Source organism: Hesperophylax consimilis, chromosome 1 (genome assembly GCF_061612785.1).
Source record: "Hesperophylax consimilis isolate HC1 chromosome 1, BYU_Hcon_1.0, whole genome shotgun sequence".
In the NCBI taxonomy this organism is placed as follows: Eukaryota; Metazoa; Arthropoda; class Insecta; order Trichoptera; family Limnephilidae; genus Hesperophylax; species Hesperophylax consimilis.
The window spans coordinates 11462323-11486682 of NC_142836.1; the positions used below are offsets into that span (position 1 = coordinate 11462323).

General features: G+C 33.4%; 1 protein-coding gene across 1 annotated transcript in view; it reads right to left on the bottom strand.

Annotated features, from left to right (window-relative positions):
* LOC149426277 (uncharacterized) overlaps positions 1 to 20190 on the bottom strand; it is a 375377-nt gene extending 355187 nt beyond the window's left edge. Inside the window, exon 1 of the mRNA XM_089648535.1 lies at positions 19899 to 20190. The gene's annotated coding sequence lies outside the window, so the exon portion shown is untranslated. The remainder of the gene's footprint in view (positions 1 to 19898) is intronic.
* Between the last annotated feature and the right edge of the window lie 4170 nt (positions 20191 to 24360).

Below are 24360 nucleotides of genomic sequence, written 5' to 3' on the forward strand. Positions count from 1 at the left end.
AGCAGTGTGCCAGGTATCCCTCTGATGAGAATACAGGCCCTGGGTCTGTCCCCCGACTCGTTATAATAGATTAGACCTTGGTTCATGTTTAGTCCTCTGACCTTCCCCCTATAAGTCCAGGGTTCTTGGATCAGCGCGACGTCCACACTGTCCCGGGTGACTCTACTGCTAAGCACTGCAGTCGCTGCCGGACTGCGGTGCAAGTTTATTTGAATGAACTGTAAGTTTTTAGCCATTACTGCCTAATCCTTAAGTCATTCTTCCTCCTATTTACGCTCCTCGGTGTTAGGAGAGCGCACCGTGAAAGTGGCCTTCCTTATCCCGACATGCGCCGTCATCCCCATCTCCCTCAGCACCTTCACACTTTCCTCGTCCACACTCATGATCAGGCGATACATGTTCTTATCCCTGATCGAGTCGTGGACGATCCATTTTTTTGTGTGTAGCCGGGGAGTCTGGTTCTCCAGCAGTTGTAGCAACCTCTCGGTGCTTACTGCTCCATTTTCGGGGATTACTGCCCTAACCTTTACGTACTTTGGCAGTTCCTGCAACCCCACCACCTCCAGGTCGCAGCCCTGCCATTTCCGTATGGTCGGCACCATCTCCCTTAGCCATGTCTCTGACTCCTTGTCGGAGCAGGTCATTTTCAGGACGCCCCTCTGAGTGAAGCATTCGTCGAATCTGGGTTTGAACTGCCCCTTTGGGATGCTCAAAATCAGATCCGCGGCCGCCTCACTCACGAGGGCCTCCTGCTCTTTTGTAAATTCTTCCTCTCTGTTTCTATGGACGACAGCCACCCGAATTTTATTTCCAGCGGCTTCCGCATAGGTAGCAGAGGTGAGAATTCCTCGGGGCTTTTTCCTGGTATTTACCGGTGAAAGCCCCAAGGGTTTAGGTTCCGGTGAGGTTCTTCTCCTCTTCCCGGCCTTCTTTTCCCCGGACGTTCCAGGTTGCTCCCGGTTACCTTGTGCGGTCCCCGTTAGCTTCCGGTCTGTCCCTGGTTTGCTGGTTCCGGCCTTCGAGGTCCCTGGTTGTCCCCAGCGGACTTTTACAGTCTCTGGTTGTTCCTGGTTTCCTTCCTGCCGCCCCTGCTTCTCTCTTTTGAGTTTTCTCCTCGCAGCCCCACTGAGTTTCTTATTGATGTGAATTTTTTTCACACCGTCTGACAGGGACTTTACCTTGTCTTCCTCAGCGGTGGTTGTTGGAGTAAGTCCCTTCTTTAAGTCCCCCCCTCTCCGCTGGTTCCCCGAGGGCCCCAGTTGGAGTCAATTTAATAATATATATTTTCCACCACTCATCGAAGGTTGGTTGTAAGTTCGTCATATCGGATTTTATTTAATATTTTGCTGTATTCCAGTTTACATCCTTTTAAAATCAATAAAATATAATGGATGGTAGTATATATCTATGTTTTTTCTAAAATTACTATTCAGAAAAATTCGAGAGTTGTTTCCTTCATTTGATTTTTATTCACCTTTTTTTTTCAACAATTAAAAGTTTTGCGTTTGACTTGAGAGAATATTAAAGGTTTTTTGACATTACAACTGGAAATAACCTTTTATTTTAAAATGATAACTGTAAAAATACTCCATTTTGACTGTCTATGAAAAAAATATTATAAAGGGGGTGTAAAGAACCTTTCTGAGATTTTGTAGAAGATATTAAAATTTTATATGATCGTGTATTCTAAATGCGTAATTCTCATTCGATACCTGATATCTTAAAAAATATACTATAAGTTACAATGAAAACGAAATTTTCGTCTCTTGTGTGTGACATTTCTGATGTCTTTCTATTGTCATTATTTTCAACGTCATTTAATAAATAAAACAAATATTTTTTGAAGATAAATACTTTTCTCCTATTTTCAAATAAAAAAATCTATTTTAAACCCCGAATAAATGGTTCAAGAGGAACATTCCAAGAGGAAACCATTTTAAAACAAAATACAGACTCTACGAGCCCACCCAAATGGGAGACTTTAGTTGCGGAGACAGTTGCGTTGCAACAGTTTCGGGCAGAAAAATCCATTATTGTATATGGAGTTTCTATGGAGATGCGCACAAGAGAGACTTTTTAGTTGCGGCTGCCGGCAACAGATCCTTGATTATCCGATCAATTGTTCTTCTAATGTTTTGTATTTTTATTAATAAATAGTTGCCGCAACCAAAATCTTTCGTGTGAACACTCAATTTGAAGACGGCGACTGCGACGAAATAGTTGTTGCAACTAAAGTATCTCGTTTGCGGGTGCCCTTCAAAGCAAAATTAAATAACACGAGATAATTGTAGGATTTGTGAAGCTGAAATTAAAAAAATAAATAAAAAAAAATTAATGAACACAGCACAGAATCGAACTCCGATCTACTTTGAAGGCAACTATGCTGAACATTATTAAAACACCAACTAATTCTATATTATCTGATAATAATAGTTAAATATTCACAACGAATTCGAGTTCATTGAACCAGATTCCACGCAAGACTAACGCACGCACAACCGCAATTAGCATGTTTGATGATGTTGTTTCTCATATTGAGGCATTATTTTTATTTAATTTTTACATGACGATTGGGTGTTGTGTTTAATGTAAAGATTACCTCACGCATTCAAATTCAAAAACGTTGTAAAACCTTACTGTTGAGTTAAACATTATTTCACTGTTAACCTCGCTTCTTGTCCGTAACCAACCATTCTTACACGAATAAAATCAGTTCGTAAACTTACTTCATCTTTATTTTATTCTTTTTAAATGTTTATGACTTACGGTGGACGCACGCTCTTAAAATGTTCTATCTCAGATGATGTATTTCTAAAATCTTCATCCACGTTCTAACGTAGGTACCATAAAAAGCGACGGTTTCGTGAAAATATCTCGAAAGCAGTAAAACTGCTTTATAAAATGAAACTACTTTAGAGTCGGTCGGGCCTTATAATTTCTTTTATATTCGAAAAGAATAATAACGCAAGTTCATCACTACACCATTAATTTAATAAAATACTGTAAAAAAGCAAAATGTATTGTTAGTTACGTAGTCATTAAAAAAATCAGCATTTAGGTTTATTACCATTAGATTTTTTTTCTCTATATATAATTTATATACCTTATATAAAATTATTATTTCTGTCCTATTTGCCATGGTAGGCAAATATGATGCAACACCACAGTATTCTGCTACATTTTCGTATTTACCAAGCAGTATACACTCTTACTAACTATTTTTATTCTGTACTAATTGTTGATTCTGATTGTTCTAATTGTTGATTATGTTAAGTGGGTATCCTACATACTTATAATCCTCATCCCTTTTCATACTAGTAATTTGGAAACTTCTAAATATACTCTCGTCCCCATCTACTTGTGGTTATTATTTATTTATTAATTTCTATTCTCTTACATACAGTTTACATAATAAGTACCAGTTATACATAAAACGTTAATCATCAGTATCTGTATGGGTTAGTAGTAATGTTTTGTGAACACCTCACAAGGAGAACCTGTACTAAGGTGTTCGCTTGTTTTAGGTAAAGTGTTATTATTATTAATGTATCTACTTGCTATTATTATTATATTATTATAACTCATGCACTCCTAACCTATGTCCATCAGTCATTTGGTCTTATATTCTGATAAGATCGGCAATACCATCGCAGCTGCTTTCCATTGTTAGATCACCTTGTTCAATCTTACTAAATTTACAGTCCCACAATTTACAACCCTCTTCCGTATTACGACACCCTATGACCTTAGCAGAGCGGCATGATTTTTTAGTCTATGCCTAGAGGTTAAGGGCTTAAGTAAAGGCATAGCGAGTAAAATAATACGTTAAAATAAAATGTTATGAGTTTCATAACATAAATGTAATTTCATCAAATTTAAACATGGTTCACTGAACAATGGTTTATTTGTTACATAGAGAATGATCTTCTATGTTATGTCATGCTCAAACAGATGTGGCTAGATGGTAGAAGTTAAGTTCCCGACCTTCATCCTCACGTTCTCATTTCACTCTCGACGTCCATTATCCTGAATTTTCCGAATAATTGGAGATGCTGTAAATCTACTGCAGATAACAGCTTATTCCGAAAATTTCATTTCTTGTACGGTATCATAAAAATAAAATAATCTTTTATTTTCATAAACTACTTGCACAAATTATTTGCAGTTAGTATGAGAAATTGGTGAAGCTCACACTCTCACGTATTCGTGAGCTTAGAGTTCCTGTGTTACCTATGTCGCGCAGATAGATAATACCTAGTGGGATGTGTATTTTTTTGTATACATGCCATCATTCAATTTAAATATGTAATATACATGTTTTATGTACGCATGGCAGAACTTAGCTAGGCCAGAACTTTCAACTTGATATTTAAAAGTCACCATTTAACTTGAAATTTTCAACTGCAAAAAGTGTTATGGTGATATATTTAGGGTATTATGCCATGTTGCGCTACCTCACTCTTTAGCCAACGTTTCAGACAGCATTACAGTATCCATCATCAGAGTAGATGTGTAAAGATTGTAAGCATACACTTCACCACAATCTTTTTACATCTACCCTCTATCAGGGATAGAGGGCAGATGTGTAAAGATAAATCACAATAATCAGTGTTAAACTTACTGTTAAATCAGATTTGATTGCTTCATCAGAATACTGGCTGCTCATTAAATAAATAATAACAATAACAGTTATAATAATACGCAACATAATATTAAATATTGTTAGTAGAGATTAGATAAATTTACCGTCTACAGAAAGGTCAACTGTAAGTGCTAACATCATACCTATCGTACATTTGCAAGGACACTCGAAAGCTTTTAGAATTATCATTGCGCTTATCAAGGCGTCCAAACCACTGAGTTTTCTCTAAGGCTTTCTCAATGGATTCTTTTCATAACCGGTCTGACAGTTAAATCATTTCAGAACCTCCAATACGATATTCACGCTAGTCAGATCGACGGGATGATGTATGATATTTAAAATCTGAAAAATACTATATAAAAAAACCGCTTTTTAAATAAATTCGCCTCGAGTTCAACATATTTTCTTAATGTGAAGGAAAACATTACTCACGACATCTTTTCTACCGTGAAGGCAGAAAAAGAAACATGGAAGATTTATCAATTGGAAGTTACAAAAACCCATTAGCATATTATCGAATTTGATTCGATCTACCTCACAGTTCTCAATTTATGAAACATATTATCCAGTTTTTGAAGCGAGTAATTTCCTGGTGTCCTCGTATATTTCAATGAACCGGGGGACAGTTTACATAAAATTTTGATCTGAAGGTTGGGATTATAGATTCATTTAGGTTTTATGTTGAGTCCGTGTTCCATATGTTGCTCATGATTTATTGTCTCGGGTTAAAAAGATATTGGTATAACATTTCTTTCACGGAGAATAAAGTTCTGAGATTTTATTGGTTTCCGAAATAAAATGCTATAGTATTGGAAAGGGTCAAAAGAAAAACGTGAACTAACAACGTTGCAGTTTCTTTAACATTTACGATGTATAGAGTTTTACTGTGTCACCTAGTCAGCATGAGATTTGATCTTTTAGGTTATAAAAAGGTTACAAAAGAATAAAGTTTGACCCTTTCCTTGACCGTTCCGTCTTTATAACATTCCCACAGAACATTTTGTTTGAGAAGGGTTATATTGATATTACAATTTGAATGGTTTTAATACCTTTGGTTTCAAGAGATTATTTGATAATATAAGAGGTTTTTTTCTAATATTCTAGTTTGTTCTGAGTCAGTTATTTGGTACTTCTTCCTCCACCTTCTTGAGTCAACGTTTGGGAAGATTTTTCAGAGTAAAATTATATGTACTTGTATAGTGAACACTAAGTGGAACGCTTATTTCTGAATCAGATATAACGTATCACAGTCATTTCTATTTAATATAAGTTAAACCAATTATTCATTGAAAACAACTATTTTTACTAGTTTTCAATTAACGTTGGCTCGAGAAGAAGGAAAAGTGTAGTTCAGCATAATATACCAAAATAAATAAACAATGCTAATACAAAATATTGTAAAATCTTTCTGGTTTATTTTATCAGTCATTACATTACACATATGCAATTGGAAAGTTGAAAGAACCTAAGCGAAATCCAAACACTAAATTTAGTGATCGTGCATTTCGAGTATCTGGCCCTAAGGCTTGGAAAAAACTTCCTTTGGGATTGAGGTACATAACCAGCCCAACAGAATTTAGATCCAAACTAAAAACTTACTTTTTCAGATACTCTTTACCATAAATCCGTAATTCTTTAATTTTTGATGCATATATATAAATTCTCTAGCGATTCCGTTCAACTATTTATGACAAAGTCAAAAAGACTTGCCTACCAATGGACAATATCAGTGGGAACAGAATACGTTAATCGGTTTGATTGTTGGCAGATGAATCATCTAAATGCGGTAAAGATTGATGATTATTTTCATTTATCTAAAATATATATCCTTTTAACCAATTGGGTGCATTTTGCACCCGTGTTCTAAAATTTATTATAAATACACCCTAATATCGTAGAACTTCCTTCTTCTTCTGGGGCTTGTAAAATTAAATTGTCAGTGTTAATGTTAGTTGTATGTTTCTACATTTGTAAATATACATGTCACTAAGATAGAAGTTATAGGCCTTAATCGTAAGTCACTAGATATAAGTCTTAGATGGAAACCACTTGTTTTCAGTCAGTAGTTCTAGTATTAATTATTATTTAAGATATATCTGTATAGCGCCCTTGAGGTGATTTTTCATGAAGACGGCGCTGTATAAATTAACCAAATATTATTATTATCAGGGAAAAAGTTTTAATTTCACAGCATATCTATTGCATGTTGTTAGGAACTAAATAATTTATGACCTTATGATTTAAATTTAACAAATTATGAACTAACAGCCTCAAAGTAATTTTAATTTAAAGAGGTCAGAATGTCACTTTAAATTGTACTAAAGCAACAATGTTTCAAAATAAGTGTATCCCTCTAGGGTGAAGAAAATAATGGCCAATGACAACGGACCTTCCTTTGAATGACGCGTGTTCCGCAAGGGTCGGAACTGTGTAATAAAACCTTCCTTGCGGACCTTCTGGGGTGCGAAGGGAATTATTGGACTCTAGATTGCCGACAAGACACCTGAGACGAATTGCCTTGTTACGAGCAAATCCACTGCCAATGAATACGCTTTTATCATCAGACACATTGCTGTGAATGTATCAAAATCTAATGGGAAATTTCTTAGGTGTTATCTTACTTATTTGAATAAAAAGACGAAGTGAATTCCAAGAAAAGTGAAAAGCAATCAGAAATGTGATTTTCGTATGATATAGTATGGTTAGATACACGATTTTCTATTACAACATTACATAATAACGCACTCTCGTAAAAATAAATGGATACACTGTTTCTGCGCTCCAGAATTCTGAAATTACCTTGTAGTTGAATTCTGACTTTAAAAACGTATTTTTAAGAACTGGCTTTTGTTTTTATTGAGTTTTAAAATAGTTGAACATTGTGAAAAAGCATTACAATTTGTTTGTCATTTGTGTTCAAAATAGAATTGATGGCCGAAGACTGACGAAAAAAGTCTATCGAAACAACGGCAAATAATTACACAATTACATAATTTATTTACTTAACTTCAAAAGGAAGGTTTTCACTTTTGTTTGCAAAATTTATTCACACAATACAAAATTTGATATACTTTGTCTGACGAGAAGTAACAACCCCTTCAGGGATTCTGCGTAATCCAGTCTGAAGGATTTGTTAGTGAAAATGTTCTGCCGGTTATAATGGATGTTTCTTTATCACGCCAGCTATAATCAAATGTCAGAACGTGAATAGGAAATGTTTCTGAAATTATGCACGTAATATTTTATTAAAGGATGTACAACAGTGTTTCTTTTAATCAATTTTGAGAGAAAATATGGAGCAAACACACGAATACACGTAAACGTATTATGTGTGGATGGAATTTATTTATGATTATAAAAACATTTTGATGAGAGCATAATTCAGAGTATAATTATGACACGGAGTGGGAACAAATAATTGATTTGCAGTTCTTACAATAAAATGACTTAACATTATGTTTGTGATACGAATAAAATGGTTAAAAAGTCTTTGAAATGTGCACACTAAAAAAAGCTTTAATTAAAGATAGCTGTGAAAACTTTAAGATACACGTAAATATGGATTTTAAATTCATAATCTAGGTGTGATGTAGGATGATATGTGTTTTAGGAGAAAAATATATATCGTTTTTGTTTTTTATCCACTTAAGTTCTCTAATGAGTTTTATGACGGGATTACTGTAGCAAGATTAGTCATAATAGACCCGATATAGTTTAACATGACAAAATTAAAAAAAATAACTTATATCATTGATGTCGCTATTCCAAATTCCTGTAATATTCAAAAATCTGTTAGTGAAAAAATAAGAAAATACACAGATTTAGGAAATGAAATAAAAATAATTTGGCATTTTCAGACTATAAAAATATTACTATTCGTTATTTCGGCTACTGGCATTATACCTAGCTCTCTAATTAAAAATTTAGGCGTATTAGATCTATCAAAAAAATTATATATAAAGATGCAAAAGTCGGTCATTTTGAATACATGTAGGATAACAAAAGATTTTTTAAATATTTATGTTGAGGGATCAGTAGGATTTATAGGCCCTGTTAGAAGTTCTACCGAGCCGAACCCTCTGATATGAAAATATCTGGAGTCGGTGAATTATTTTCCCATTTGATCTCTGGTGAGTTGACGTGTTGTTCTTGTATTGTTTTGTATTTATTTTGCTTATATAATGCACTTACATAATGTTGATTGACTAGATGATCATTTGTGGAAAAGTGAGTGGAAGGGTTAAGTTTTTCCTTTGGGGAAGATTTAACCCGGACAACTAAATCGGGAGTTAAAAAAAAAAAAATTAAAATATTTTTTTTTTTAAACAGATACCTGCAGTGGATGCGAGGTGACCGATAGAAAAAATGCAAAAAGGACCAGAAAGCATTCAAAATGGAGATATTATTTGAGAGAAGTTGAATATTGCGGTGTAGGAGGATTTTTTATGAGATTTATCTATGGGCGAGTATCGTGTGTTTGTATTTTTCAGTTAAGAGTACTTTTTTTACCACGTCTACAGTGTGTAAAGAGACCTACGTGACTTACTTTAACTAGTGATTTATGAAAAATTTGGATGGCGTTTTGGTCTCCGGTGACTATTTTTTTAAAGTGAAAACATAAAAAATATAGATTGTGTTGGACATTAAGGTTCGGAACGGGGGTACAGCGGTTACTTGAGTCAGTGAGTGACCAGTAACGAGACAACAAAACATATTAACTCATCTGTGGTAGACTACATATCACTACTATCCCACTGAATTAAAACCGCAAATGATATAATTAAATTTCACTGTAGGTACACGGACTAGTGAGGATGACCCAAAAACAACATTAATTAATAAACTCATATAACTGTTATGATATCATACGGCATGTTATTTATTTAATATTAACAAAGAAAATACAATTAAAAGCCATACATTAAAAATAATAATATTTATATATTTCCCAAAGTCGTTTCAGTTTTTGAAAAATATGTATCAAATATTCTTCAGGAACTTTACTAATATTATTATTTTTATGGAAGCTGTAGGTTGCGTCAGCATATTATAATCCGCGATAAATTGAAGATTCGTGCATGAAATGAAGATTTGGGATGCAAATTAAGCCATTATGCTAACTTGTCACGTCATGCAGATGATTCACATCACGTACACGATGGGTTAACGTACGAACATACATCAAGTATCTACAAGATAGCGAATAACACGAACCCAAATAATATTCACACAATTATAAGACAACATCAAGACTAGATTTACTTCAACGGAATCTCTTCATAAAACATATTCAATATAATGTATAAATGAACGGAAATTATTTGTTATGTTATGATGTGCTTTTTTGACATAATAAGTTCATTATAGTGATTTATTTTTGGACACTGAAATGCTGTCCAAAATGTTGGCTAAAGTAGGAAGTAGCGCAGCAATGTATAATACCCCAAAAATAAATCACTTTAATGAACTTTTTTGACATTAAAAGTTCATTATAGTGATTTATTTTTGGACACTGAAATGCTGTCCAAAATGTTGGCTAAAGAATGAGGTAGCGCAGCAATGTATAATATCCCACAAATAAATCACTATAATACTTTTAGCCGTTAAAATCTCAAATCGTATAAGTTTATTTTAAATTGGCATTTGGAGGTAAAAATAAAAATATGTATGGTATATATGTAGCGTCGAGAAAAATCTAGATTAACTAATTAATAATAAACCGCTCGACCTACTTAGTACCTACTCCCGAATTATGTATCTGCAGTCCAAATCGCACCGTAAACAAGGTAATCTACGTACTACAAGACCTACTTGTCTAACGACAACAATAATATCGCAAGTCGGTCTTACACATTACGAGAACTCGCCAGAAGGTTCGAGTCTACGGCCTATGCATAATTGCCACGCTATCGAAGGTTCCTGAAACATACAGTCTGTGCGAGTGCCTAGGATTTAGTTGCCACCCATCTACCTACTGCTGCCGTCGGCCGTGTAGTATAAATATGCCCGACGCAGCGAGTCAGTCAGTCAGTCATCTATCAGCCGTCAGTTAAATCAACGAGTGATCACCCGCGCTCTTCTTACTAGCGCGAAAGACAACTTACCCGGCTTCGCCCGTACCACCATGGACTCTATCGGGACATCATCTTAGCGCCTTGTCCAGATCGCCGTTCCTGGCAAGCGCTACTCGGATTACAAGCGCCCCAGTTCCAGTGTCTCTGACCAGCGCTTCTTCCACGCCATCATGACCATCACGAGGACACGCAGCATCCTCACTGGTCACGCCGCTCCCGTTCAACCGCCTACAAGGTCCGCCGCACCTTCAGCCGTCTCGTCAGCACTGGATTGCCTGAAGACCTACGTTCTTCGCCAGTGCCTGACCTTCATCGAGTCCCGGTCACCAGCGCCCGGCGTCGACTCACTGACCCGCGCTTGACCACCACACCATCGCAGCAACCGGAGTATTCAACAACTTTGTCCTACATCATCTCCTCGTCTCGGCAACTGACTCAATAAACACTGTGACCTTCACGACACGCTTTTTATTTCGTGCCTCACAGCATTGATCCCCAAATATATATAAAAACGGGGCTATAAAAATCATCCAAATATTATAATTATTATTAGTTACGAACTGAATTTCACCATGATTACAAAATTCAAATGGAATAAGGATCATTCGTTTCAAACATTTGATTCCATTCAAATTTGTGTGGCACGTTTAGTTTTCTTCTTTATTCTATGAATAAAACACTATTTCTGTAGTTTGAATATTCTTTTGGTTCTCAAATCTGGAAATGGTTGTTGATAAAATTATTTGATCTAGATCTTTGGGGTTGGATCGGGTTAACGCAGAGGCTGTAGCAATTGTAAGGGTAAATAATAACAACATAATAACTAGACGAAATAATGTCCTAAACGCTGGACCAAATATTTCATTCAAGAACGGCAGAATGTTAGGTATCAAAGAGGTTTCACATACTGGGTGGAGAAACGTTGATATATGGCATCTTAGATGATGATATGGTTGGTTTGTAGGCCAATTTATTTCCCTACTACCCTTCTGTGGGTAATAATGAGGAACTGAAGTGAGAAAATATATAATACAGCTCCAGTTGACGTTTTTAAGAGGGGCTACTTTTTGTAAAGGTTGTAGCACTAATGATGATGATAAAACTTTAATACATATTTTACAATAAGATAGGACTTAAAAGGAATTGCTGCGCGGACTTTTTCATACAAAATTTAAATTAAGATTTGAGGGCAAAATACATGACCAAACTGAATTATTTTTTATTCAAAAGTTATGGCAAATACCTAGTACCGAAATGTGCAACTTTATTTATTCATTGTTTAAAGTATAAAATAAAGGGCATTAAGTAATCGATTTTTCAGAATTTCAGAGGAAACTCTATTTGCCTAAAATTTTGCCCTACTCAGTGTGTTAATAAAATGAAGTACAAAATTATAAATTTTAAATTATCGAAAAAAACATTTTCGTGGGTTTAAATTTAAATTACAAACTACTTTGGTAAACGACTTTGTCGTAAATAAATTTAAAATTTATACAAAAAGAACGCTTTTTTAGATGTTTTGTTTTGTTTTATTATACATGTATGTATTTATAGAGTGGTTGGGCATGATTAATAATTTATAAATAAATTACATTAAACCCGAAAAAATGTCAAATTTGCCTATAAAATCAGCAGAAATTTATTTTTTAATGACCTGTATTTCAATATTAATAATGCAGATAAATAAAATAGCAGTTTCCCGTACTAGATATAATCTAAACCTTTAAATTGAATTAACAATCATTTAGTTTGGTTAAATATTTTGGCTTCAAATCCAAATATCAATTTTGTATGAAAGGGGGTGCGCAGCCGTTCCTCTTAATGTGTCAGATAATTGATGAAATACGTGTCACGTAACAGACACGAACCGATGGATAAGTAAACATAAATGTACAAGTATCTTATTTGAAGTTACTGAGAAAATTTGGGCACATCATTTGCCTGTCTTATGATAATATAACATACTATACAAATAGTTAATTAGTAATATGTTAATACAGAAATAATTGAGACTCAGCTATCTGTGAAAGCTCACAAATAAGATTAATTATATTTTCAGTCAGGTATCATCAATTCACACGTCATTAATCAACCATTGAACTAGAAGTTTTGTTAGAGAGAATGTTTGACTTCGTTTTCATAATGATTAATTATTATGATCAAAGACAACGCTAAGTTTATGACAATCGAATTTCAACCACAATAAATTAATTGAAAAGAACAAATAACTTTAGAGCACTACGAAGCTATTAATAAAAATTGAATGCATAATAACATTGTTCCTGTTAACACGGCTACCATTCTTCTAAGTAGTTTTGATTTTAACTATTGGCATAGAAAGGACGTCAGTAGAATAAATGATGTAGAAATTAAATCAATGAAGTGTATGCATAATAAAACTACAAACGAATGTAGGTAGATATTTTAAATTTCAAGATCCAAAAGCAATGCAATGCTTGGTAAGATATGAAACTCAATGGTTTGTGTAAATTGAAGGAAAATCGTCAAGACGAGACACAATGGATTGAATTAAATACTTTTTATTACTATTTGGAAAATGACTTCCCTCAGGGCCTAAGTCATCTTTTGGGATGCTGTGTGGATGGAATATTTTAAGGAAATGAAGGAGAGGAAGTTCTGGGAAGGTAAAAAATATGAGGGTTGGGTAGGAATCTAGGAATCAGTATGTTCAGGAGTGACGGATATCCTTCCACAGCGGCGCAAGGCCATGGGTCAAGAGACCAGTTCGAAAGGTCAAAGAGTCTCCCCAAACCAACCTCTCCCAATTTGGCATGAAGGCACATCCTGAACACACCTCACCCGATGAACCCAGGCACTCCTGCTAACTCACCAAACGTAGTGAACAGCTTCGTTTGACGAATGGCAGATATTATTATCCAATTGGTTATCATATATTGGCTATCCAATAAATATTCGCCTTCGATTAAAAATTTCAATAGTTTCGATGTACCAAGTGTACAGCAAATATTTGATAAAAAAATACTTTTGATAATATTTGAAAATACTGAATCATCTACAATAGCGCGTATTTATCAAACAAGGTCAAATCACAATGACATAAAAAATATTCTGGGCCATAAAACTACATTTGGACAAAGAAATTATATTTATTTTGCGACGAAACTCCACAACATTCTTCCTCTGTGATATAAAGCGAATAGAAAATTTGAATGATTAAAAATCAAGAATAAAGATCTGGCTGAAAAAGATTAATGAAATAACTCGACATAGAAAACTAATAAAACTTAATACTGAGCACAGGTCACTCTAGTGAGGAGGACTAAGAAATACAATTTACCATACATATATTTAACATCATATTTTGTATGTACAATGTTTAATTAGTCGCTTTAACCAGAGTGGAAGATACTACCAGTATCGCCCTGGTGTAAGACCACCATTCAGAATTGAAACGTTGCTCCAAATGGCTTTAGCCGTGTTTAGTGACTAGATCGGAATAGCCAGGTACTTCCCCACCTTCCTCTTTCCCTTCCCCACTTACCTTCAGCCTCACAACATCCCCCAATTGGGGATGCCATAGTCTCACTGGCTCCAGACGGGAGCAGTTGGGACTCTTGTGAGGTATTCACTATAAAAAAATAAATAAAATAAAATTAAAAAAAAACTTGCCAGGGCAGCAGTGCCCAAACTTCCCTCACAAATTACGTTACAAAGGTCATATTCCGCTTATCCATAATATAAAAATATTATGTACAAGACGATATATATAGGGATTGCGTACGGAGATGAGTTAGTAAGAATCCAATCCGGTTGACGTTCACTGATAAGGCATAGGTGCGTTTACAAATTTATTTTCATTAGAATAAATTGAATAATCTACTTACTAACCCCAAAACCTTATGGATCGATGAAATTCCAAACCAGCCAGGAATAACGCGATTATACAAAAAAACACTTACCACAAAAACTTCGTTGTATTTTCGAATTCAATCACAACATTCAGAAGGAACTTGTACACATATTTATACCTGATGATCTCATTATTTAAGATCACTTTATTTGTATAGATAAAGCGGTTTTAAACGATGAGATGAGATTACTAGACGGGCAGACGTTATCCTGCTACAAACCGCCTACTATGTAGACTGCAATTTTTAAAGACCTCATTTTATGTAGACCGCCTTTGATCTGTTGTTGGATAGTTTATGCATTTGAAATACATAGAATACAAGTGCAAATCACATCCATCATGGATATTGTTTTGACGTTTCATTTGATTACGATCATTTCAGCATATTGTGATTTTTTTCAGTACGACAGAAAATAAATGCAACCCGTACCTTTTTATACTCTAAAAACTGCTCAGAAGTATATGTCTTTCTTAGTGTGACAGATTGCCATACGAATGCGATCCATAGAAAACACTTTCGGTATACATTTTTCATTCATCTCATATTCAGGTATAATAAATAAAATGAAATTTCTTTATTGAAATTGGAAAAAAAATAAAAATAAAATATTATAAATGAGGTAAATAAACATTGATTCTTCAGTCTAAACAATATTGTGGTTTTATATTAGAATTGCAACCCTTTTATTCCTATAAAAATCATAAAATGATGATATGATTTGTATTTGATGGACTATTGTTTCTCGCTCTTGTAACTCTTTCGGGTGACTTTGCTGAGGGTTTACGACAGGAATATAAGCTTTTTACAATACTTTTCTATATAGATTTTGCTAAATTTCACAGTGTATTTAAAATCGTTGAGGCAAACACTCATCTATCTTTCGAGATAGTTATATAACAACAGAAATATGTATGAAATCTACACTGAAAGAATCCCATTCGAAAGGATACACAATATACACATATCTTTCCTCCAGCCGTCAAAGACTGCGACTCTCGGGAGTCGGCCTTGCAGAATTGTAAGATTTTCAGCTTTCCAGGCGCTTAGAAGCAATGCATGCCAAATGCGATTTCTTTACACGGTTCACAGTTTACATACATGATTTCAAAAGCACCGAGTCTGGCTAAAGCTCCAATAAAACCATCGTGAGAACATCTCCACACCTTTACTAAAATAAGTACATATTATTAGACCTAATATTTTCATACATATTCGATGTTATTATTTCCATAGCGTATAAAGAAGTTTTTTATCTCAGTAAGTAAAAACTTTAAAAAATTAAAGAGGGATGAATAACAATCTTGACATTTCTCATGAATTGAGAAACGAAGATTTATGAAATGAGGGAAGTTTAGAAGGTTTTTCGCAAAACAACAAAGTTTTCAAATACTTAAATTTGGCACTTGGAGTCAGATTTTTGTGGTTAAATTTTTTTTAAAACACGTGATGCTGTCATAAAACCGCTATATCTCAAAATATCTGTTGTATGTATCATCAAAAATTCTCCAGCGGTGACCATTGACGTCATGAAAACAACAATACTATTACTCTCTGTTTCTTTCCAAGTAAACTGTTTTAAGTACTCAACATCATTTTATTAACTATAAACTCTGATATTTCGAAAAACTCTGGCAAAACCAGTTCGCATCCTAAAGTTTGCATCCCCTCCACTTTCAACATAATCAGACAGAGATACTAGATGCAAATATTTTTTCAAAGTTTGAAGTCGTGCGTACAAAGTTAGAAGAATGTTTCTACGTACAGTTTTTGAATAAATAAACGTAAGGACAGCAAGAGGCGAAGTGAAATCCCGCCGCTGAGATCGTAAAACAACACAGACACGCGAAATGAAACCATATTGGATGCGTTGACAGAGGACAAGATAAAATGTATTCTGTGTAACTTTACTATATTACTTTATTACTGAATGATATCGTAAAATTAATTTTAGTTCCATTAATAACTCTTTATATATACTTTTAATATTCAATGTTCGTCAAAATAATAAAATAAAAACAGCAGACCAACTCATTACTAGATACACATTGAATATTTTGAAAAATTTTGCACAAAGATTGTAAAAGTGGTGCAAAGTCAAATGAATATAGATCAATAAAAAAAATGTGTACCAATAGTAAATTTTCGTATATTTCCCTTTGATCTGCGAAAAAAATACTCTTGGATTATAAAATATGTGTTTCAAAAACTAAATTAATACGCGGTCTTTTAAAAATTGGCAGACGTAAAACACCCCAAAAATTTGTTTTGTTATTATTAGAAAATGATCGCTAAAAGAGCCCTGTGTTGCGAACAAAGGGTTTTGAGTGTGATGGATGCTTTAGTGATGCCATTATGGAGTGTTTTCACAAGCATTAAAAAAATATTATCCAAACTGCCTGTAAAATTTATGACCTACTTTATTTTCCTCTCATCGAATAGGCGTTTGTCACTTACGTAACAGAAACAAATTTAGAAACTACTATTGAATTTCGTTACTTAACATAAAAATAAAATATCTTTGTTTTTTATGTGATTTTTTGTGTATATATCAATAATTACCTATTTCATAATAATTTAATTAATTTAATATGATTGTTTTTTAAAATTAAAATAACTAATTCACCGCTCATTGTCAAATTTTTGTTCATAGGTATTCATTGTAATATTTTATTCGTCTATACTTGTTTGTCTATTCTTATATTTGTCAATTTTCTTATATTTACATAAAACTCATGACGAAGAAAAAATTGGTTTCAAAAATTTCAATTGTTTTGATGAAATAGTGATGTACACAAAGCAATATATTTTATTTAAATTTTGAAAAAATCAATTAATTTACCTCATTAATTTTTTTTTCAAATTTTAAAAAAAATATCGTCTTTTGAATGTCAATGTTACTAAATGAAAATTTATTTACCTAGGAGGAAATGTTCCTCCTCTCAATTAACTATTATTTTAAACAAAATTTTAATAAATTAAAATTATTATTTCGTTCCCTATAAATAAATATAGTTTATTTTCAACCATTAGAGATTTATCTTTTTGGAGATACCTGAATGTTCTTGACTGATTTGGTACAAGAAACGTATTTTTATGATAGTTACATAACAATTGGTCCGAAAAGTTTGCGATTTTCATGTTCGTTAGATCGTTCTAAATCAATTATTTCGAATTTGAATAGTCCCAAGTAGAAAGAGTTTCCATCACCTCACACTTTTGACTTTCTTTACCACCTACCACTTGAAGCTGTGGGCAAAAAAGTACAATAGCGCGAGAGAGGAAGCAGATTTTCAAAGACGTGCGTCATTTCAGCGGAAAGCGTAAGACCATTTCTGTTTCCTTTTGTTCTTCAACATGAAAACTTCACTAAAATCTTACCAAATTTTATATCTCAACTTTTAAGAATAAAGCTTTCCCAAGCAGTGAGTTCTGATATTCCAGCTTATGTTATCTGAGTTGTTTAGTTTGGTTCAACGCAATTATTTATATTAAGCAATGTATTTAATTTTATTCGGTTTTACGTTCAGCCGGGCCTTTACATGGATTTTAAGAACAAAATATACCTAGTGAGCCATCGAAAATAATACAAAAAAAATAAAGCATGATATATCAGTTAACTGATATATTAAATATGAAAAAATATTATTAAAACATGTAACAGTTACACAAAATTATATATTACTACATATAAGACAAATAACTAAAACTACATTACCAACGCTACAATAATTTGTAGGATTCAACAAAGTGCTGGTATAGATAATGATTAGTTCTGTAAATGGAGTCAATAAATATATCAACAGTACCCCCCCAAACTTGTTGTCCAGATCATGCATCCTATTGGTTAGTGAGTGTGTCTGATAGTTGGTTGTATATTATGTATTGCAGAAAAATGTTTTTCCTTTTGTCTTGTGTTCCTAGTCGAAACATGGATTTAAATAGTGGCAACGATGGCAGAACTGTAATAATTAGCTATGGAACTTTTAAAAATATACGTTTTCGTTAGATTTGATTTGTTCCATATCAATCATGTTATCTGGAGAAGCTGGATAGTAGAGTAAGTAAACATTTTTTTCAGATAAAAAGAGCAATTTAATTATGGCGCGGTTGCCTTAATTGCCATACAAAAGCTTCACCATTTGTCTCTTTAATATTTGTTTATTCTAGATTATAGTCAATATGTTTTTTGTTAGTAATGCTTCATTGCAATTTTAAGCGATAAGCCAGGATTAAAGCTTATTAAGGTAGGGGAGAACTTTCGCACCATCAGCAAAATTGGTACTTGTGTTTACAAACCCCACCTCCCAACGAGACAAATGGTTTCTGATAGAAGGTGGAGCATTTCTACATGGTAAAAAGAAATAATCGTACATTTTTAGAATTTATTTTAGCGTTATAGTTTTGTCAACTCAGTTATGGACACTAATTATTAAACCGTAATATCCTATGGAACATAATAATAATAACATGAAATAACAATAAACAGTAATCAAAATAATAAATATTGGTACAAGATAATAAATTCCACAATTAAAAATATAATTTCTTTAAGGTACCTTACCTACACGGAACATTCTAAAATGTTTATGTAATTAAAAAATGCATAATTTTAATAATTTCACTGTAATAGATTTATTCCGCCGTCCTTGCAGAAGTTAGTCAGCGTAGATGCCTTCCAAGCGGCTAATCTGGTTTCAATTATTGGTCATAAATCTAAAAAAAAAAAACACTTTTACGTTCCTTGATTTACACGGATTTGGGTAAGTACTTACACAAAAATATGTAAGGATATTAGTGTCATTTCAATGCTTTAGTTCAAATAAAAAGGTACCTACATACCTAACAGTTTGATTCAATACTACTTACATGATGTAGTCACCTCAAAGAATACATATTAGCAAAGTGAAAAACTGTTGAAGCCGAGCGTCTAAGAATAGTTAATATTTAAAAGCATGACTTATTATATTGTGTTTCGTTTTTTTTCATTAACGTTTGGAAACAATCATTAAAAGGGAACTCCAAGATATAAAGAAGAATATATAATATAGCTCAAATATACAGGTTGGTACGAAATATGCACCATGTATATAATGTTTATTTTGTGCCCACTGTTTGAAAATAAGCAAAGATGTACAAAAAATTACAAATGTAACCCCGGAAAATCGCATGAAAAAGTATGACGTTGTTAACAATAAAATATTTATTTTCATATACTTGTATTTTTAACATTTTTGAGTACTCTTACTTTATTTTTGTTGTAATTGGTTAAAACAAATTAATAACACTTACCAAACTTTCGAAAGCCTCCACGTTAGACATAAATAACGAGATCATACTGCCTCAATTTAGATCAGTTTATTTATAATCACGACCAACCACCACAAATCACTACCACAAAAATTTCTTCAATTTTCAACTGGGTGTACCCAATTATTTCACTGGTCGGCTGCAAGTTTAGTCTCGCAGCAGGGTACGAAAAGTGAACTACTCTGAAGTTGGATGGAAGACGCACCGATCACAACACTGTGCGTTTGTATATCCGGGAAATAGCGGAGGCTTTTGTGGAGCGACCGACGCGCGCCAATCCTGCGGCAGACTAACGGAGGCTGTGTAGATGCCAGAGAAGCAACCCGTACTCCCGGGCTGGAGCGTCGAGGGCCATTTCGATAGCGAACAAAGACAGAAGAGAAAAAGTAGTTTTTTTTAGTACATTAGGTCATGGTGATTCTTGGGGATTGATTTAATTGTGGTTAAGCAATTTTGACAAAAGCATTATTTTAAAATTTTGTATTCATATTATTTGCTATGGTTATGTGGATATAAAAATTCAAACATATTTCACATTTTTTTAAAGCATCGGATAATTAAAACAAAAAGGGTTTCAATGAAAAATCTCGAAAAAAAACCGCAATACTTGATAATTTTTTAGAAAGCCTTGTAATAAAAGTGATTTTTTAGACATGCATGCACGTAGAAAAACAATATGGCCAAAATAACAACAATGCATTTCCATGTAGTCTGTGATATTCTAACTTATATGAGATATAATAAATAATGGATAATAATTAAAGCTCCATCCAGCGGGAATAAAAAAAATTGTTTGATGGATCCAAATAAATCTGAGCGGATATTGTAAATATGCTGAGGGCACAAAGTGGCGCTAGGGTACGCCCTTATTAATCATACGCTTTGGGGTTTGCGATTGCGTCGAGAAATTACTGTGTTCCGTTGTGGAAGTGCGCGCTGCAGGTGTTGGGTGGCGGAGGGTGGTGAGGAGGGAGGTGGCTCGAGGGAAGGGGCTGATCCATTTATTAGGGGAAGAAGAAACCTCCGGTCTAGATAATAAAATAATCAACCATTATTGAGTGTGGTTCAGTGCTTGAAGACAAGGATTCCTGTTAGTAACGCGATTCTGAAGGTAGTCAGCTTTTAAAAATTCAAATGAGAGAGAAGTTGAAAATGTTACGGTGAAAGTTAACGATAATCGTTTTCTCCAACTTGGAGAATTAAATGGTTTTTAAGAGCCTGGGGAAATGGACGCCGCGTAAAACGTTTTCATGAGTCTAAAAAGAAAAAATATTTGATACAAATCAGAAATAATAAATGGAACTAAAAAGATTTGCGGAAAACTTTTAATATACCTCACCAAAAACTTAAATCCGTAAATTTGTTCTATTTAAAATAACACTAAAGAAAGTTTCCGACGATTAATTTGACAAAGCAACATTTAAGAGGAAGCTGCAAGCCAAAAGTGTCTATATTCTTGGTATACCTTATATTTTAGGTAATAGGCATTAAAATCGCTTGACAAACGGAGTCAAGCACAAAACTGGTTTTTATTTATTTTGTACATAATTTTATAAGGAAGCAAAAAAGTTAATAAAGTTAAACTGTCAGAGATAATCTTAGCCATACTACTATATTTTTAAAAAGTTTTTTTCCTTTATGCATTTATTCATTTCTATTGAAAAAAATATTTTTTAGTAGTTTATATTAATATTTTTTATTAAGTAGTTTATTTTTTTTATTTGTATTCTACTCAAGCAAAACGATTGGAGTACCTACTTCAATTTATCTAAAACATATTTTTTGGTATTTATAATGAACACCAATTCGTTATAAAGATTAATCAAAATAATGAGTTGGCATTAAGCTACGCCTTAATATGTTTTGAGATTTAGAAAAAAATGTGATGTATTTTGATCAAGATATATCACGCTTGACTTGCAACAACCTTATTGAACCCATTTATCACATAAGTAATAAAAGAAAAACTATTTTAAGGTTAAGTAAAAATAAACCAATGGTTATGGTTTTTTTCATTCAATTCGATTGAACTGGTCTTTGAGAGATTGTTATGTTTGTTTTTTTCAAATCTGAAGCACGTACAATCTAGTAAGTTCTTGTTTAAAACTTACTAATAAACAATAACATCAATACTCCATTGTAACTCGTTGATAAAGGCTTTTCAATCGTGCTAAATACTTATTAAAAATACTTTATTCGATGATGGCGCAGAATACATAAGTCGAAACCACCAAACTTTTAGAAGAATAACAAAAATATTGTAAATCAGAATTGCCAAAAATGATGTGAGCGAAATGAAAGTTGTTTTTATAAAATGAAAAAAAAATCACACTTTGTAATACACCACTTTTTATCAAATTATAAATCGACAATTATTAGTTATTAATGGAAAAGCCCTAAAGAAGCTTAATATAAGCAAAACCTGGTTGGCTGCCATTTATTAATTCAATAAAAAAATGTGTATTACAAAGAATTTACTATGTATATATTATTAAAATGTCACACCCCCGAGTATTTGCTCTACGCGTATTTAATTTTATTTGCATATGTGGTTACCTACGGATTTTTTTAATTCGCTTTCATGTTGGGACAGATTACAATTTTGTCAACCATGGTGTTTTATTTGATGTTGTACGCTGTATTGTGTAAACTGAACACGCCCCTGTTATACCCGCATTGCATAATTTATGAAAAAAAAGTAAAAAACACAATGTGTTTCTATTTCTCCTGTATGATTGTTTTGCGTAGGGAAAAGGTACTTTATAACCGAATGAGTTTTTTTGTTGCATTCAAAAAACTTTGTTCGTGAAAGTAATTTATCCCCTTAACAAAAAAAGCGGCGAAAGAACGGACATTTTCAAGAAACGTGCGGACGGCAAATCCCTAGTGTTGTCCGGATAAACCATCGTAACGACTGAAAACGGCACGACCCTCCCGACACAATGAGAGCAAATCCAGGTTCCTACCCTTACCACACGGGATGTACCGGCCTTTCAAAACTGCACTGTCTATTTTGCTGCACCCTGAATGTGGTTATATTAACTATACTTAAATATTGGATGATCACTGAATAAGCATATTTTAGCACACGATAACTGTTCATTTGGTGCTTGGTTTGATATAAACCATTATGTTAGCATTGAATTTCAATTTGGGAGATGGGTTTGAGTACCGCTGCCCCAGGTACCATATTTTGGATAATCAACACATCTGCCATAAGCCATATCAAGTAGTTCGCTACATTTGGTGATTTAACAGGGGTGCCCTGGTTAATCTGATGATTCAGGTGCTTGGTGTGCCAGAATGAGAGAGGCTAGTTTGGGGAGACCCTATGACCCGTCCAACTGGTCTCTCGATTAATGATAGATTAATTCGAAAAGATGATAGGCCTTGAGGCCCATATTCTCCTCAGAGCCTCCTGTGTGGGATTTATTTTAAAGCAAAATAAATTGTAAGAACTCTGTAATAGAACTCTGTGTATAGTAGACCATAATAAACTAGTTCATTAAAATTAAAAATATGTGTGACAGACAAAAAAATACAAAGGATGATCTATTGACGAGCTGATCCTGACTAGTAATCAGGTTTCCTTTATCAAATAAATGGAATAATCACCGTAGTAAAGAAGAAAATCTACTGAGCTGCAAAATATTCACGTACTATCTATCTATAAATTCATGAAAATAATAGTACGAGTTTCCTAAATAATGCATAAATTGTCCAAATTATATTATTATCCTTTATCTAAAGGCCACGCAGAATACCTGAAGAAAAAATAATCTACATCTCTCATTTATAACATTATAACATTAATTTTAAATTCAAAGTAGGTACTTAAATTTACCCGTAAAGGCTTTGAAGTAACGTCACGTTTTACCCACAATGTATGGAATAAATTATTATTGTTTTTTAATACCCAAACTGTATACTTTTGGCAGTACGTGATAAAGGGGTCAGAAGAAAAAAATTACGTACTTTCACAGAGTCAAACTCTTCAAATTAAAAAATTTAAATCTCTAAGAATATCTCATATTTATTTTTGAGAAGAACGGCTCGTATGTTTGGCTCTCAAAATAAATGCAAAAATCTCTTTACATTTGAAATTAAAAATGCAAATGCCAAGCGACGAGTATAATTCTAGCAAAAATTAACTGAGGCATCTCCGTCTTCATTTGTCTACTTGACACTTTTTTTTCCTTCTACACAGAACATATTCAATGTTCAGAAGCTTTTAGAATTTGTTTAAAGAACCCTATTCAAGGGTTCATATCGTTTACCTTCATCACGTGAAATTTTAACAAAATCATTTTGGCTAAATTGTATTCTTGAATTATTTGAAACACCTTCTCCAAGTAACCTTTTTAAAATAAGGTAACATATTTCCAAATTGTACTCAATGTTCTCTTTATTAGACTTCGTATGAATATCCGAAAAAATCTCAGTT